General features: G+C 46.1%; 1 long non-coding RNA gene across 1 annotated transcript; it reads right to left on the bottom strand.

Annotated features, from left to right (window-relative positions):
* Nucleotides 1-11698: 11698 nt before the first annotated feature.
* On the bottom strand, nucleotides 11699-14024 carry LOC142908451 (uncharacterized). Its single transcript, XR_012931786.1, has 2 exons — nucleotides 13866-14024; nucleotides 11699-11784 (listed from the first exon to the last, which is right to left on the bottom strand). It is a non-coding gene; the product is annotated as an uncharacterized LOC142908451 (long non-coding RNA).
* Nucleotides 14025-15672: the final 1648 nt, after the last annotated feature.

The raw sequence follows: 15672 nt of genomic DNA, 5'->3' as shown, positions 1-15672 counted from the left end.
CCACCCGTGACTCGACCACCTGTTCGACCTCATGTGACCCGTTCTCCTTGTCTGTATGTACTGTATGTGGCCAATTCCTATGCGTATTGTTTACTCCACTACAAACGTATAAAAATAAACAATGAAAGACACTCGTATATACACACACAGACATGTACACACACAAACGTACACAGTGTACATATAAACTCACACACTCCTACACATGTACAAGTAAAGCCTTTGGCCACTCCACTGCTGGATAAGGCACTCCCACACCATGCAGGTCTTGGGGGTTATTTCACCATACATCACCCCTCTTGTCAGTGTGGGTTGGTGTAGAGCATAGAGATGAATGTTCCATTACCATAACGCAGCTCCGCAGGCTACAACACCTGTTGTTATACATGGTAGTCATGGGTAGAAGCACCATCCAGGCTCGAGCCTATTTAGATTTTCAGATGTATTAGATCTTACATGTACACTAATATACACTCTCATATATGAATATACACACACTCACTCACATCTACATATACACTAATATGCATATACATGAATACTTGCACGTTACTACACTACACACTCACACACACTTTTACACACCCCTGTTTGAGTCTGCAGTTTTAATGTGACAGTATTTTTTTACATTAAAATGAATGCAAGCAATCTTCATATAATAAGGATTCACATTCGTAAGGCGCAATTCGTCCAGTGATCTGAGTGCGCCATGGACAAATTAGTTAATATACGCATGTATGTGCAGGCAGTTCCAGGTTTACGGAAATCCGAATTTGCGGAAATGCTCCCATGAATCGTGTAATAAAACTCAATGTGTGGAAATGTTAGCGGTAGTTACATAAGTACAACTAGTGCAGCACGTTGAGGTTGCGGTTGTCTACTGTGGAGCGAGGCTTAAGCCCCGCCTCAACCAAAACGCCGCCTTCACCGAGCCCGAGCTTCACAGGATTAAGGTATTTTTTAAATATCATTACGTAATTATCTTCTTTTTGTAGCATTATGTAATTGCTTGTTTTCTATGCTGAGAACTGTATATTCCCATGTTTCTATTGCTGGTTTGAATTTTAAGTTAATTTCATGAGTTATTTACTTCAGTTACTGTGTGTATGTAGGTGTGTAGACGAGGAGCGGTAGTGTCGCGATTAGCGCTCCGCTCCGCTATAAACCCGGCGTCCTGGGTTCACTTCCTGCTCACGGCCAACACTAGTGACGATTATCTGAACCGGACCTGGGCCTCCCTCTAGGTCGACTCTACGTCGACTCAGCCTCAAATGAGGACCTGGTGCGTTGTCTAAACATTGCCACTAGAGAGACAAAGGCGGTCGGGCGTGGTGCAGGCCACCCACCCCCTCGTGTGCCGTTCCGGTCTTCATAGGTGCTCGCTAACAGCGAGCACCTATGACCGGGGTCGTCTCCATGCTGCTACAGCCGAGGAGCCACCCGGCTCCCGTTACAGTGTTCCCCCCACCACCCCCCACATAAACACACACATGCCCTCACGTAGGGCCTCGTGGGGGGGTCGCCTGCCCCTGAGTTTTTACCCGAGAGACCCCTCGTGGGGGTGCTCTACGGTTTCCCAGGGCCCAGGAATTGGCAGAACCCCTCCCAGGCCGAATGACACTGCGGCGCCGTAGAGTGACTTAAAATTGTATGGCCACGGCAAACTCAGTGAGAACCGCATTGAGGGAATGCCCAAGGCACCCACGAACCGCAGGCAGGTGGGGAGCGGGACGGCGCAGGCTGATGCCTATGATGCGGCACCGGCTGCCCTTTGGGATGGGTACACGACACGCGCAGGGACCTCACCGTGGCGCAACGGGGGGTGGGGCGGTACAGGAGGACGAGGACATCGAGCACTCAGTCACCCAATGGAGGGGGCGGGGCGTCAGAGGCGAGGCTACCAATTGGATAAGGGACCAGTGGGGCGACGGCACGTAGGCTCTGAAGCTGGGGATAAAAAGGAGTGAAATTGGGAAGCAAGGGGTCTTTTCGCTGGGGATCAACTGGAGAGAGGGATCGAGGAGTCATCTCGCTGTTACTCGCACGTCCATGAGAAGGGTCAGAGAGCAGCCAGATTCAGTTCCCAGCCAACGCCACGTACAGCATCATCTTTCCGCGACCTCTAACACTGCGAGGAGAGGTAAGGCAAGGGAGAAATTCCAAAAGGGAGAGGGAGAATAGCGAGCGGACAGGCCAATTGAGTATCAGACCGTAGATAGGTTAGACCTGTCCTGCTGGGCCACACTGACACGCGTAGTTTAGTTTGTTTAGTCGCGGGGAATAAATCGTCAGTAGAGTATAAACCGTGTCGTGTTGTTTCTGTGAGTGCGAAGAGGAGGGTATAGTGTCGTGAGTCGGATCGCCGGGGCGCATTGTATTTACATCCAACTGTTCGGTGGAGTGCCCTGTGTTTGCGCGCGAGAGCATATTTTGCCCACGTGTGCGCGTTTGCCGCGCACGTTAACTGTGAGCCTGTGCATTGTGCCCCGTGTGTTCCGTACGCGTGGGCACTCTCGCCGTTGCGCAGCTCGTGGTTGGCGTGTACGAGAGGGGCACCGCGGCGTATCTGCGAGTTGGTCAGTGCAGCTAGTTAAATCATGCCTCGAGGAGCAGCAGCGAAGGGGGGAGAGCAGGAGGACAGTGGGTCACGGGAGAACGGGGAGACGGGGAACAGTCTCCCTAACACAACACCCTTATAAATACAAACACGTTTCAGATTATAAAGTTAAAGTGCAGTATAAATGAATGGATGATTGTGAGTAAACTGATATTTGTGAGTGCCACCTATTATATATATAAAATGTCTAACACAGAAGCATTAAACAATGAGTAACTTTGCTGATGAACGTGTGTGCTCTGGTCATGTGCACCGCCATTGTGAGTGTCTCTCACTCACGCGTGTTTGACTCCGCGGTTCCCGTGGGCTCAGTGAGTCAGCACTGTACCTTCTCCCATTCACCCGGGTTTAGGCTGAGTCACAACGAGATTGGAGACAGGGGCCTCCGACTTTTAGCGGACGTGATGTTGGGGAGAGAAGGGAGTTTGAAGACGTTAGAGTGAGTAATGTCCTGATGCACACACACTAATATAAGTACACCTAAACAAATTTATACACAAACAGACACAAAACACAAAGATACTCAGTATAGCATAATAATGTATTTAAACGTCCATTATAACTTTATTTTTATGCACTCATCAATTAAGTTATTAGCCACACTTATTACAGCACTGTTAACCACTATTACTGGTAGGAAACGTAGTGGACTGGAAGCCCAACCGGGATTAATTCACAGGAGGCAGGGGATTAATTGTGTATGTCTGTAGATGTCTGTCCACGTGTATTCGGACACCTTGATATATAACAAATGCGCTATTAGTGGGCATTACTGGTAGGAAACGTAGTGGACTGGAAGCCCAACCGGGATTAATTCACAGGAGGCAGGGGATTAATTGTGTATGTCTGTAGATGTCTGTCCACGTGTATCCGGACACCTGGATAAAATGGAAGGGGTGGGGCTGGGTAGAGAGGGGAGGGTGGGGAGGGTCTGGGTGGGGAGGGGAGGGTGGGGAGGGGCTGGGTGGGGGTGGGGCTGGGTGGGGGGTGGGAGTGGTGGGGGGTAGGAGGGGTGGGGGGTGGGAGGGGTGGGGCTGGGTGGAGAGGGGAGGGTGGGGAGGGGAGGGTAGGGTGGGGCTGGGTGGGCAGGGTGGGGCTGGGTGGGGGGTGGGGCTGGGTGGGGGGTGGGAGTGGTGGGGGGTGGGAGGGGTGGGAGGGGTGGGGGGTGGGAGGGGTGGGGCTGGGTGGGGAGGGGCTAGTCACCCCGTGGTGCCCTTATAAAACTCAACGCTTAACCTACTCACGCCGGGTTGTGCCCGCCCTCACAGTCGGGCATATTTGCGGAATACACCACGCCGCCGTTGACCCTGGCCATTGACCAGGGTCAACGGAGCAGGAATGTTGTTAACAATACAATGATATCGTCACTTAAAGCTTTCGTAACTGCAGGAATTCATACTCTTTGGGTCTTTCGGTAAAGTCACGTAGATAGAAAAATAATCAAATATTATTTTCTATCTACGTGACTTTACCGAAACACAAGAATAACAATACAATTACCATTGTCACATTACCTACTATGACCAATGATATTGTTTCAAACTATATTGTGGTAATACAGTAGATCATCGATTATCTAGCAGCATCGGAGGGGAGGGGGTACTGGATTTTCAAAAAACACCGGATGATCACATCATTATTTAAAATGGCTTATTTTTGCATATTCTTAAATACGATTATATTTTTAGGTGTTCTGTATATACAGTGAGGGAAAAAAGTATTTGATCCGCTGCTGATTTTGTACGTTTGCCCACTGACAAAGAAATGATCAGTCTTTCATTTTAATGATAGGTTTATTTGAACAGTGAGAGACAGAATAACAACAAGAAAATCCAGAAAAATGCATGTCAAAAATGTTATAAATAGTTTTTTTTTACATTATGAGACCTCCTTTGCCAGTAACAAGATATAGGAATAGATTTTACTCTTTTCGCTGGCACAAAAACTGACACCTTTATTCAAGGCATCATGTGTGCAATAACCACAACACAAGCAGTCAAAATGCAAACAAAAAAGACAACTCTGATAATAATATGCACTGTCCTTGAATTTGATTGGTCCACACCCGAGACAGCTTTTCTTAGAGCCTAGTCTCCATTGGTGTTGGACCAGAAGACGCCAAAAAGCGTAAAACTCAAAAAACAGCGCACTATCAGAGTAATGAGGGCTCGGGGTGAGCATTTACATTATGAGACCTCCTTTGCCAGTAACAAGATATAGGAATAGGTTATACCCTTTTAACTGGCACAAAAACTGACACCTTTATTCAAGGCATCATGTTTGCAATATCCACAACACAAGCAGTAAAAATGCAAACAAAAAAGACAACTGATAATAATATGCACTGTCCTTGAATTTGATTGGTCCACACCCGAGACAGCTTTTCTTAGAGCCTAGTTTCCATTGGTGTTGGACCAGAAGACGCCAAAAGGCGTACAATTCAAAAAACAGCGCACTATCAGAGTATTGAGGGCTCGGGGTGAGCATTTACATTATGAGACCTCCTTTGCCAGTAACAAGATATAGGAATAGGTTTTACCCTTTTAACTGGCACAGTGCATATGATTATCAGAATTGTCTTTTTTGTTTGCATTTTGACTGCTTGTGCTGTGGTTATTGCAAACATGATGCCTTGAATAAAGGTGTCAGTTTTTGTGCCAGTTAAAAGGGTAAAACCTATTCCTATATCTTGTTACTGGCAAAGGAGGTCTCATAATGTAAATGCTCACCCCGAGCCTTCAATACTCTGATAGTGCGCTGTTTTTGGGGTTGTATGCCTTTTGGCATCTTCTGTTCCAACACCAATGGAGACTAGGCTCTAAGAAAAGCTGTCTCGGGTGTGGACCAATCAAATTCAAGGACAGTGCATATGATTATCAGAGTTGTCTTTTTTGTTTGCATTTTGACTGCTTGTGTTGTGGTTATTGCAAACATGATGCCTTGAATAAAGGTTTCAGTTTTTGTGCCAGTTGAAAGGGTAAAACCCATTCCTATGTTATAAATTGATTTGCATTTTAATGAGGGAAATAAATATTTGACCCCCTCTCAATCAGAAAGATTTCTGGCTCCCAGGTGTCTTTTATACAGGTAACGAGCTGAGATTAGAAGCACACTCTTAAAGGGAGTGCTCCTAATCTCAGCTTGTTACCTGTATAAAAGACACCTGTCCACAGAAGCAAACAATCAATCAGATTCCAAACTCTCCACCATGGCCAAGACCAAAGAGCTGTCCAAGGATGTCAGGGACAAGATTGTAGACCTACACAAGGCTGGAATGGGCTACAGGACCATTGCCAAGCAGCTTGGTGAAAAGGTGACAACAGTTGGCGCGATTATTCGCAAATGGAAGAAACACAAAATAACTGTCAATCTCCCTCCGCCTGGGGCTCCATGCAAGATCTCACCTCGTGGAGTTGCAATGATCATGAGAACGGTGAGGAATCAGACCAGAACTACACGGGAGGATCTTGTCAATGATCTCAAGGCAGCTGGGACCATAGTCACCAAGAAAACAATTGGTAACACACTACGCCGTGAAGGACTGAAATCCTGCAGTGCCCGCAAGATCCCCCTGCTCAGGAGAGCACATATACATGCCCGTCTGAAGTTTGCCAATGAACATCTGAATGATTCAGAGGACAACTGGGTGAAAGTGTTGTGGTCAGATGAGGCCAAAATGAAGCTCTTTGGCATCAATTCAACTCGCCGTGTTTGGAGGAGGAGGAATGCTGCCTATGACCCCAAGAACACCATCCCCACCGTCAAACATGGAGGTGGGAGTATTATGCTTTGGGGGTGTTGTTCTGCTAAGGGGACAGGACAACTTCACCGCATCAAAGGGACAATGGACGGGGCCATGTACCATCAAATCTTGGGTGAGAACCTCCTTCCTTCAGCCAGGGCATTGAAAATGGGTCGTGGATGGGTATTCCAGCATGACAATGACCCAAAACACACGGCCTACGGCAACAAAAGTGTGGCTCAAGAAGAAACACATTAAGGTCTTGGAGTGGCCTAGCCAGTCTCCAGACCTTAATCCCATAGAAAATCTGTGGAGGGAGCTGAAGGTTCGAGTTGCCAAATGTCAGCCTCGAAACCTTAATGACTTGGACAAGATCTGCAAAGAGGAGTTGGACAAAATCCCTCCTGAGATGTGTGCAAACCTGTTGGCCAACTACAAGAAACGTCTGGCCTCTGTGATTGCCAACAAGGGTTTTGCCACTAAGTACTAAGTCATGTTTTGCAGAGGGGTCAATTGCTTATTTCCCTCATTAAAATGCAAATCAATTTATAACATTTTTGACATGCGTTTTTCTGGATTTTTTTGTTGTTATTCTGTCTCTCACTGTTCAAATAAACCTACCATTAAAATTATCGACTGATCATTTCTTTGTCAGTGGGCAAACGTGCAAAATCAGCAGGGGATCAAATCCTTTTCCCCCTCACTGTATATATTGACTGTTTTCAATAGTTTACGATATAAAAATCGCTTAACTAAATATACAAAGACAAAATAAATATCCTGCTGTAAAAAGTGACTATTTACTCTTCTTGGTTCTTTCGGTAAAGTCACGTTGAAGGGAAATAAAAAAAATGAAACATAATAAAATAAAATTATCACGACGTTTTGGCCACACCATTTACTGTACCGTACTAACCACTCCAATATCAAAGACTCTGCATGGCGTGATGTGTGTACTATGTTCTTGTTAAACAACTTGTGTTTGACAACAACTTGTGTTTGAGAACAACAACTTGTGTTTGAAAACAACTTGTGTTTGACAACAACTTGTGTTTGACAACAACTTGTGTTTGACAACAACAACTTGTGTTTGACAACAACAACTTGTGCTGGTCAATCGTTGGACTGATGCAGCCTTCAAACCGGTGCTCTGGTGAATGCCGAATTGCACTCAATTTTCGCCAGATCGCACTTTATACTTTGTGTCTATGACTGTAGTTATTAGTCATGAAACATATACGTGCAGTATTTTCATTGTTTAAGTTGTATGTAGTGTGTAATGAACTGTATATATTATTTTACACTGAAATAAAGCATAGCTGCTCTTTGTTTTTTTCGGTTAAGTCACGTATTAATAAGAAATAATAAAATAACATAATATCGTACGACGTTTCGGTTGCAACACAAGCAGCCATCATCAGGTACAGAAGAGCTAAATTTACGAGAGCGGGGAAACACATAACCTCAGATGTATATTACAGACACCCAAGTAGGGGGAACTAACACAGATACAACAGGGGACACAAAGAGAGAAGCATACCAAACAAACAGGGTTTAGCAAAATTTTGGAAACCATATGAAGCAACACAGACGGTCGGTCAAAACACAATTAACGCATAGTCCGGTTGATCACGCTATTTCAAAGATTGCTAAATTGCAAGTATGAAACTCAAAATACAGACCGCACACACACACACAGACATCCAAGTAGAGCGAACCAGCACAGAGACAAGCACACAGTGAAGTCGCCTTAAATAGGCAGAGAAGGTGAGGCTGAGAGACAATGGGACAAATCAGCATGAGGTATGCATGGAGCAAAGTGGGGCGCGGCAGCACCCACTCAGAAGCTACAAGACCCACACACAGGCAGAGACAGCACGGTAAAGTCACGTATTTATACGTGACTTTACCGTGCTGTAATTCCTGCAGTCACAGAAGCTTCAAATCAAGTTTGAACCAACTCTTCGGATAGGTATGAGGTCTGTGTCTTTGTGTTGTCTCTGCTTGTGTATCTTATAACTTGCAAGTTGGTTTCATTTTCATTATTGTGTCAACTCACGTTAAAATATATTCTTTATTATTGTGTGAACTCACGTTCAAATAAACCATTTTTTTTTAAATATCACCTTCCTATTATTACATTACTTATCTTCACTTACAGCTTTCGTGGCTGCAGGATTTCATATTCTTTGCCGCCCGGGTAAAACTGCATGGCCGGGAGTCGGAGCCATTCCCTCTACACCTTCGGGTGCGACAGGCATGTCCTCTGGCTCCCACATTAATTTACATCTATTTTTACCACGTACTTCCTGAAGCCTTCTATCTGCTACAGCTACAATGGGAGGCTGAGGAATGCCCAGGTGTGGTCAAGGGATGGCTCCCTATTGCCGATGATCTGGTAATTGCTGCTTACTCAGAGGAGGAGTTGAAGGCGCTGCTGCTGAACCTTCAGCTTTCCGCTAAGAGGTGGGGCCTTACCATCAGCCCCACCAAAACTAAGCACCTGCCTGGGTATTTTGTACCATCGGACACTCCCAATTGGTGATAGGGCAGTTGTGGAGAGAGTGGAGAGTTTCCCATACCTGGGCAGTGTATTCATGATTGGCTCCGGTTAACCAGCAGAAGTCTCACTCCGAATCATTCGTGCAGCATTATCTTTTCATCGGTTGCATAATGCTGTGTGGAAGCTACCTGGTCTGTCGCTTTGAACGAATTCTGAGGTCTTCTCGGCCACATTCATTTGCCCAATTTTCTATGCTTTCGAAACGTAGAGAAGAGATGGTACAGGAGGATGTGGAGCTGAGTGGACTTGCCGATGACTGGTACCAGCGGTGTCAAGATCAGCCTCTGTGGAAGAGGCTCTTGAATGACGCTACTGGGTAGATGGAGGCAGTCGCCCTCCAATAATAACGGAGAGGGGGAGGAGCGACGCTCACAACAACGAGCAGAGCGCCAGGTGGCTAAAGCAGAATAAGTTGGCACAGTAGGGGGCACAGGTGGTGCTTCGGCCACTCATCTCAGTCAGTCGACCCGTGGCACCTGGGTCTGCCCTGTGACCTCCTGCCCAGCAGGCTTTCGCCACTTCACGTGACCTTAACGTGCACATAGCCTGGCACAAGCGTCGTGGTGACATCACCGTCACGTAGTGGCGAATGGCGGTTGTTGTTGGGTGAATGAATGTGTGACTAAATCACTTTGTGTGAGTTAATGTGTGTGTGTGTGAATGTGTGTGTGAGTGTGAATGTGTGGATGAGTGTGTGAGTGGGTGAATGTGTGTCTGTGGGCGAGTGAGTGTGTGATTGAGTGAGTGAGTGTGTGATTGAGTGTGTGAATTTGTGAGTGTATGTGGGCGAGTGAGTGTGTGAGTGACTGAGTGTGTGAGTGTGTGGGCGAGTGAGCGTGTGAGTGAGTATGTGAGTGAGTGTGTATAGCCTGTGGGGAGCCTTTGTGTCTGCGTATGAATAGATACACACTTAGAGTTAGACTCACGTAGACTCTGCAAAGACAAAGATCTCCCGTATAGCCTGTAACAGACTGTAGGGGCAAGTGCTGCTAGCGAGCAGTGCCTATGAGGGCCGCCACTGTGGCACACGAGGGGGTGGGTGCCCAGCACCAACACGCCCGGCCGCCATCGTCTCCCCAGTGGCGATGTTCACTACACATTGCACCAGGTTCTCATTTGAGGCTGAGGCGACCTCGGGTTAGCCCAAAACCACTTTAGTTCATCGGTACTGGTGTTGCCAAGTTCATCGCGCAATACGCGAAACACTACACAATTACCGGATAATACGCATACCCACACAGGCTTGTGCATGTGTGGGTGGGTTATTTATACAGCAGTATGCAGCATGGCAGTCAGTCGGCACCTTCCGCAATGCACGTTTGTTATTCATGAGGGTGCACATCCTGATGTATTCATTGGATGATCACCCGAAGCCACCGTGTGAGCTGAGAGTTTCTCGATCTTACCGGGTACTCGATAGAGCTGAAAAATGCACTGCGGTCAATACTCAGAGTCATCATTTAGAGGTAGAGACCCAGAGATGAAGAGAATCCTTAGCAGCCCGTACATATTAATGGATAGCAGTGATGGTCCCAGCTGCTGACTTGTACACCAGGGGTGAAGAATTGAGACAAGGCTGTGGTCCCAAGATAATTTCACTCCTTCCATTTGTTTTGTATTGAGTGGCAGCCTGACGGGCACGACACGGTTCAGACGCGGCCACCAGCTCAAAAAACACGTACAGAACAAACCCTGCGCAGAGAAGCATGCAGAGACGCGTGCTCGAAACAACACCAAGACAGAGGAACGTGCAGATGAGAGAACATACACAGAGGTAAGATCCCTCCTCATGTTGACCATGATGAGAAGGAAAAAGCAACACGCGGATGAAAACGTTTCTGGAAGTGACGATGGCTGATGATCAAGAGTAACTTGGAGGGGAGGAGGTGGGAAGCTCATGCACAGGAGGTGCTGGGGCCGATTGTCACAACGCAGGTGTCACGAGAAGTGACGTTGGTTTGGGGAGGCCTTCATCAAACAGTGGATTTACCACTGGTGATGATGCCCATAATGATGATGAATGCATGGGCAGTCCACTCACATTCGTGCATAATCAGGTGCACGTCCACTCCCCTAGTCACCCCTCCACTAATCTCACTCCCCGAGTCACCCCTCCACTCACCTCACCCCCATTCCCCGAGTCACTCTCACCTCGACTTCTCCACTCTATCGCCAGTCGCCCTGAAGAGGCCCAACTCCGGAGCCTCCCCCAGTGCCACGTTCACTCTCAGCACGAACATTGTGCGGTGCCACCCCCTCCTCTGCTGCATCCCTCCAACTCTTCCTCCGCCATTGTGAGAATCGGCTCCAAGAAGGGTCCCACGCTGTCCCCGTCCCTCAATGGACTCGTGTCCTTTGTTGATGAAGGCCATTTAATAAAATAATGATAATTAATTATGCATGCACACAGGTCACCAAAGTAGCCTCAATAGACATGTTAGGGCAAGTTTTGGAGCCTTGTGCTGTGGAACACACGAGGGGGTGGTATGTATTTTGTATGTTGAACTTCTTTTGCACGGAACGTAGCCAACCGTGCCAATCGGAGGTGCAGGGGAAGGGCAACAAAGTAAGCACAAAAAGTAGTTCCAAAGAAATGAGTTTTCAATCTAGATGTAAAAGTGCACAGCTCCAGTGGCTTCTAATATCAGAAGGAAGAGCGTTCGAGACGGCCGCAGAAGCGCTTCTGAAAGTGCGATGCAGCGACCGCCTTTGTTCGATGGTTCGCCAAAATCCGCTGTGGGGATGTGATGTGGCCAACACCATGCACGCGGCCACCTTTGTCTCTCCCAATTGCTGATGTTTATTATAGACACTGCACCAGGTACTCTTTAGAGGGTGAGTCGACCGAGGGAAGGTTCAGGACTGGGTCACACAGACACACACACACAGAAAAAGATGCCCTATGTCAAATCCAGAGGCTTCTAAGAAAATGAAGGTGTAAGACGGACACAGCTATTACATGGATGAAGGTGTAATACAGATATTTGTGTTAAGGTGGTGCTGCTCACCTGAAAACAATAACAAAAATCCCACCACTCATTCATCTGTTTAATCTTTGATTGGAAAACGCTGGGCGAGACCTGCGACATTCGAGTGAGCTCACCTACTCGCTCACAAACACAACACTCAACCCAGTCAATCAACATGTTACACACCCTAAATATGACCCGCCTTGTCCTGGCGAAGACCTGCAACATGCTACTGAGCTCACCTCTTCACTCACCTACTCACCCACTATTGCTATGTCATCCACACACCCACACACTCGCTTATCTTAACAGACCTCAATAATTGACATTTAGCTCCTGAAGATATTGCTACATGCAATAAAACGCGAGTGTGTGAGTGATTGAGTGATTGATTGAATGTGTAAGTGAGCGTCTGGTTGCATGAATGAGTGAGCATGTGAGTGTGTAAGGTGAACGGTAGTGTATCGGCGAATGTGCTGTGCTACAAATCTGGTGATCCAAGTTCAAATCTCGCTCACCAGTCTATGGGTCTCTGTGTAAGTCTTTACCTCTCTGTAAGTCTATGGGTCTCTGTGTAAGTCTTTACCTCTCTGTAAGTCTATGGGTCTCTGTGTAAGTCTATACCTCTCTGTAAGTCTATGCGTCTCTGTGAGTCTACGGGTCTGGTAAGTTTACTGGTCTCTGTGTGAGTCCATGGGTCTCAATGTGAGTTCATGGGTATCTGTTATCATCATCTGTGTTTGAATGAGTCGATGGCTCTGTGTGATTGACTTCAAGTCTCTCTGTTCGAGTGAGTTTATGGCTTTCTGTGCGAGTCTATGTCTACGTGACTTTACCGAAATAACCAAAGAGTAATTCCTGCAGTCACGAAAGTGCCAAATCAAGTTTGAGTCTATGTCTCTCTGTGTAAGTGAGTACAACATATCCTTGCTTAACGCGGGGGTTGCGTTGTCGAAAATTGCTGCTTAAAGCTATTTTACGTCAAGCAGAAAACTTTTCTACAAGGAAAAACGGTAAAGGGAGAGACTCCGTTTTAGCACAATATAACTTATATTATTATTTTTAATTGAGAGTACAGTACACTGTTTTCTATGTTTATTTTAAATGTGTTGTGTATATGTAGAAGATCTATATTATAATCTTTATTTATACTGGAGGAATCTAAACAGCCCTTTTTCACAGATTTCCAGTTGGGGTGGTACAGAAAGTTACAAGAACAAACGATGCAAAAACACAATCGAAGTGAAAAGTATAGGAAAGGTAAGCAAATCACAAAAAAAATAAACTATTTTTTATCTTACCTAGTAAAGCCCTCTAAGCTATTAGCTTCTATTTCAGAAGCGAACTGGCCACAAATGATAGATGAATGAAGTAGCTTATGACGTGGAAATTTATAGCAGCCAAATAATAAAAAATTATGTTACATTTATCAATATACATACAAAGGACATGAAAGGAAGATATGATGAGTGAAAACTATAAGGGAGTGAGTGAGATGACACTACACACAGATGCTGGAACAAAGGCTGAGGAAGAGGATGACACGCCACGTAACACAGTGCGCACCGGTACAGCATCAGCTCCCAGCAATACAGAACAACGCTGCCAACACCCACACCACTCATAAGAGCAGTCCGTCATGTGCTACTCGAGTTATAGTGGGTGTGGTGTGCGCTAAGCGAAACACATTACATAAAAGACGAGGATGTACTGCATATAGTCCTCTACGTGAGTGAGTCTATGTCTCTCTGTGTGAGTCTGTGCGAGTGACTCTATGGTTCTCTGTGTGGGTTAATCAATGGTTCTCTGTTTGAGTGAGTCTATGTGTCTCCATGTGAGTGAGTCTATGGCTCTGTGTCAGTGAGACTTTGGCTCTCTGTGTGAGTGCTCTCTCTGAGTGAGTCTATGGCTCTCTGTGGGAGTAAGTGGGTCTCTAAGGCCACCACCATCTTGCTCCCTGCCCAGTGCGTCCACCTGATTGTCCACCGCTCCAGACCGCACAGATATCCAGACGTCCACCTCCAGCACAGACACCGGCAGATTCTTAAACCTGGTGGTGGAAGTAAGGACACGAGAGGGGTAATAGTCAACCACCATTACCACCATCAATACCACCATTACAACCACCAAAATCACCGCTATCGTTAACACCACCATCAATATCACCACCTCCACCACAACGATCACTATCAAAATTACAATCACAATACTCTTTGGTTCTTTCTGTAAAGTCACGTAGGTAGAAGAAAATAATAGATCATGACGTTTCGATCGCAACACAAGCAACCATCATCAGGTGAAAAAATATAGCGAGAAAGCTGCTGAAACACGAAGTTATATTGGCTTGAGATAAGTTCAGCCCAAGGGTAAGTGGGTGGGGCTAGAGGTAGAATTTGCATGTAAATACAACACCACATCGTGGAAAAGGAAAGAGAGACACAGACACCGAGAGACATCCACACACAGAGAGAGCCACACACAAAAAGACACACGAGAGACGCATATAGAGAAAAACACACCGGCAGAGAGAGACACCCGCACAGGTAGATGCAGAGAGATATAGACACAGAGAATTACATAATTGCCCATGAATTACTATGGTGTGACAATGCCAATTACCAATGTCAAAGGGAACATCAATGAATGGTAAATGTGGGGTAATATCCCCAGAAGAGCATGTAGACTACATTAAAAATTAAAATAATCAGGCAATATAATATCACATATGGGTTCAGTTTAAAGTTTACTTATGAAAAATAATACTGAAATAATTGTGCTCCATAGGTTATCTTAATGGTAAAGTTACATAAACATCACGGAATCACTTAAGCTGACCATTTAAAAAGACATTAATTGCAAGATGTTGAGCAAAGGAAATTATTTGGAAGTTCATCTCACACCAAGTACATGTTACTATGAACCTAAATCTGCATAGTTATCGATCAGCAAAGTCGCAAACATGTTTTACCACAAGCAAGGGGTTCGGTGTAAAGCTGTTAAGCAAATTAGCCACTGCACAAGGTTGTAAAGTTCTCTGCCTCAAAAACAGCACTCTACCAAGTGTCACGACGCAGCTGCACACGCCACATGACAATAGGCGGAGTGAGTGAATGTAAGTAGACACTGACCCTGTCAAAGGGGATCCCATGTCTAGAGTATTTGTGGCTGGTGCTACACATTTCTAACGTGATTAGCCATTTTGCTGATCTATCATTTGTGGAAAGGTCGCTTCTGAAAAACAGCCACATAGCTCAGTGGGTCTCACCTGGTAAAATAAAATTAGTTTATAGAGTTCTTTCTGCCTTAACGCGTGTTTTCATAACGCCATTTGGATATAGCACGATTGATGTATTAGGGAACACGTTTTATAACGCGGATGCTAAGTGGATATAACGCGATTGAGTCAACAGAACCACGTCGCGCGAGTAGGAATGTGCGGTTGTACGGCTGCCTGGGCACAGCGTCACACGAGGCATTGGGATGCTGCTGGATGCTTCCTGATGCTCCCCACGCGCCTCAGTCTTTGTTCAGCCGACACACGCATCTCACGCTGTTATCACGGACTGTGCTTTACCCTGTATTAGTCATTGTAACGAGGGAGTTTACACAACGCGGTGTTATTCAGCAACGCAACTACCGCGTTATAGAACACTGCAGTAAATATTGTCGCGGTTGTGGAAGGAGCAATGAACGTCATCTTGTGGCATGGAAAGGCATCGCAGCCCTAGCGAGCAGCCAGAGACAAAGCCTGCACGCACGGCAAAGTTGTGATTGACCCGGG

This window comes from Petromyzon marinus, assembly GCF_048934315.1.
Source record: "Petromyzon marinus isolate PM22_M1 ecotype Great Lakes invasive population chromosome 84 unlocalized genomic scaffold, UKy_Petmar_22M1.pri1.0 chr84_unloc.3, whole genome shotgun sequence".
NCBI classification, from domain to species: domain Eukaryota; kingdom Metazoa; phylum Chordata; class Hyperoartia; order Petromyzontiformes; family Petromyzontidae; genus Petromyzon; species Petromyzon marinus.
The sequence above is the reverse complement of the archived record's forward strand: the minus strand, read 5'-3'. Positions and strand labels throughout refer to the sequence as shown.